General features: G+C 37.2%; 1 non-coding gene across 1 annotated transcript; it reads left to right on the top strand.

Annotated features, from left to right (window-relative positions):
* The first annotated feature begins 409 nt into the window (after window positions 1-409).
* TRNAG-UCC lies at window positions 410-481 on the top strand. Its single transcript has one exon. It is a non-coding gene; the product is annotated as a tRNA-Gly (tRNA).
* Window positions 482-3,552: the final 3,071 nt, after the last annotated feature.

The following is a 3,552-nucleotide window of genomic DNA, read 5'->3' as shown; positions in this document are numbered from 1 at the left end:
GTATAATTCGGATGGTACTTCCCGAAACGGACAATAGTGCTGGACAGTATTTCGGAAAGTTATTTTACCTAGGTAATCTTTAGATAATACTGGTGGAAGATTAGGTACTATCCTGAGAAAATACGTTTTAAAGAACTTTGTGTGTATATATATATACAAAGTTATATGTATATATATATGATTTCATCAGCAGTATTTTTTCAATAAAAATATTCAGGAAAGGGGAAAATATATATGGATTAAATTATTCTTTTTTCTCTTTTTGGGTACATTATACTGAATAAAAAAAATTCAGACAATATAATAAAAATTGAAAGAAATGTAATTTTGAATACAAGTTTGGTATGAAACAAGTGTAAAAACAATATTTATGCAACCGCTTGCTGAATTAGAAACGCTCAAGTTCAGTGCGATGGTGGTGTAATGGTCAGCATAGTTGCCTTCCAAGCAGTTGATCCGGGTTCGATTCCCGGCCATCGCACATTTTTTTTTTGCATTTTTCAATTCATTAGTCAGCAAATATTATTTTTGCATGTTTAATAAATAATTTTACGCTAAAAATATATATTTTAAACTATTAAATAAATTAAAAACCACTGCCAACCTTAAGCACGTAGCTTAATTAGTACAGTAAATAGAATGTATACGAATGCACGCACATTCATATGCATATACAAACACACATAGACACACGCACGCATGCGCGTACGCACACACACACGCACACATGCAAAAATACATGCTAAATACTACACACAATCAACGAATATAGACTTGGTATAGAAGGACGGTCAGTATTGGCGCCGGGGTCCCATTTTGAAATACACGTAGAGCCTATACTACACTACAGCTGTCCCCCAAGACTGCATAGGAGAGACCTATAACACACTATACATGTCCCGCAAGTTTTCGTCCCTTCAATTTAACCCGTGACCGTTCTTCTATACCAACTCTATATTCGTTGACACAATATATACACAACACATGCACATGTTCCTTCCCATATACACATTTTATAGAAAACACTTTATGTTGGATGCAAAATGTATTGACAAAAACCACTTTTAATATGTCGTGACATTAATTTCAAAACTTACTATTACGAGGCTTTCTTAGAAAGAAACCAAGAGTTTTTAATTTGTATTTTACTGTGTTTGTTTCATGAAGATTTATGTTTATAACACAAACTGTCTTATCGTAATTAAATTATTTTTAGTTTTATCATCATATGTTTTATATTTTTTTCGATTATACTATGCAATGCCATATTATATTTTTAAATTCAATACGTGAAATATCTAATCAAATATTTGCTATATATTATAATACATTAGATCATCTTAAAACAATATCGGATATTTGTTTTTGAATTAATCAAACCACTTTATTAACGGCTTCAAAATATCCTGTCATCACTTTTTTAAAGAGAGATAATAAAACTTTCTCTAGAAAGAAACAATAGTATGTTGTGCAGCTAGGGGTGGAAAATAGCCATTTCTAACGAGTGCTCGAATCTAACCCGAGCTATAAATTGTCACCCTCCCCTCCCTCTCTTGCACATTGTGCTTTTTTTGACAATGGCACAAAAAAGACTTTTTTTCTTTATGTAAAAGGCATGGTAAGTTGCGGATTTTAAGGCGTACAAAATACAAAATAAAAACACGTTCATACATTTTTATGAATTTTTTTTTCCTTTTTCAGATATTTGATTAATTTTAATGGTTATATTCCCTTCCGCTCGCTTTAAATGAGTAACTTACTATTCATTTTGGACGTATAAAAGCGTATCGCATTCGTTAAAAAGTATATTGCATGTGCAAGCGACTAGAAGTCAATTGTTTTTAATGCCCTTCTCTCAAACTGTTTGGTACACCTGCATCTTTCTTAGAAAACCTCACACTGAGAAATTCTTTGGGCAGTGGCTGCACATAGTATTAACAGCAACTATACTATGAGCTTCGCGCGGCAGCTCTCCCAATTTTAGGAGCACTACACACTGAAAAAAAACACAGTCATTTCTGCTGTAAAGTCCGGTAGTTTTAACCGTTCTGCCACCGTAACGACTGTTCAGTAAGAACAACGGTGTACTACTGGTAATTTTGGCGAGTCTTCGTACAATGACGGATTACTGATGCAATTTCAGTCAAAATGGCTCAGTTTTTTTTTCAGTGCAGCCCCGAGAGCTGTTATTCCGCTGAAATTTTGCGGTTTCGACGCGACAGCAGCGCCACACCGGAGAAAAGAGCACTAAACAGGAGCACTGCAGCATGTGCAGCAGCTGCCCGAAGAATTTCTCAGAGCATCCCCGCAGTCTCTGACAATCGACAAAGGCGAGGCGTGTCGACGTCAAGTAGGTTGCGCTTCTCTCCTTCATCGCACAGAAAAAGCAAACAAGAGAAAAACTACATACTACAGGTATGAGGCACGCTTGCTACAGCAGCGGCGACAGCGGCTCACTCTGCGGGTATAGAAGCGAGAGGCTGGCGGCGAGCCCTGCCCGTATTTCATAACCCGTATAGTCGACGTCTCGCCTGAAAATACGTAACCTTTCATGCGCATTTCCATTGTCGGGAGCGGGCGAGCGCGAGCGACTAGTGACGAAACTGTGTGTACTACGCCAGCAGCTTACTCGCGGTTAACACTCTCGGGGTGAATGTGTGTGTGTGTAGGATATGGATTTCTGTACGTATGTACGTAGACAGTCCTTGTTCTTTCAGTGGTTTTGTGTGCGCTCACTTGTAAAAGCGATCCCTTCGCACGCGGGCGAATGTTCGCGCGCCAATCGAACGGCTTTGCGAAATACGCTCGTTGCACACCGGAATACTAGCGATGGCTATGTATATGTACTGATGTGAGTTTTCGGATAAAATGAAGAGTTTTTTCTCAGATTAATGATGATTCCTTGTGCGTTTATAACAAGAATCGTTCAGATTTATTGGAGCACACAAAAAAATGTTAACATAGGAATATATAAAAACATCTAGTATTAGATTATCTATGAAAAATGATAAGTTGACAACAAAATCCTCAATAGTTCAAGTATTTTGTTCAATTTACATTAAATAGGTTGCAAATATACATTGTTTTCTCTCCATTCGAGACTGCAAGCGTCTCCTCTTCTCTCAGGACCTCAGCTTCTTATTATAGAATTCGCATTCTTACGTGCGTATGTATGTATAATGCGTATTACGATCAATGCAGAAAACCACCACGCAGTAGACATCACTTGTGACGTCGTGAATTCCGAGTCGTGCACTAGAGAGCGAGCGACATAATTGCACGCGCCAGCAGCAGCACAATGCATCAAGTGATTTGGTCTTGGCGCTGGAATTTTTGGCGCGTTAAAGCTAGTAGGCTCATTTCTCAAGGTGAGAGTTTAGTTAATAGCACGTGAGCAGTTAAATTAATTTTAGGCTCTTTGAGTAATTTGTATGATAATTTAACGCTAATTATCGAGGGATTTATCACTGCTTTGTACATTTGTAACGATCTCATTTATTATTTTTGATGAAACATATTGAAAATATAAGTATGAGGTTAAATAAAAATTAA

The sequence above is a fragment of the Nasonia vitripennis genome, chromosome 2 (assembly GCF_009193385.2).
Source record: "Nasonia vitripennis strain AsymCx chromosome 2, Nvit_psr_1.1, whole genome shotgun sequence".
In the NCBI taxonomy this organism is placed as follows: Eukaryota; Metazoa; Arthropoda; class Insecta; order Hymenoptera; family Pteromalidae; genus Nasonia; species Nasonia vitripennis.
Note: the sequence above shows the minus strand (reverse complement) of the source record. Positions and strands in the feature narration are given on the sequence as shown.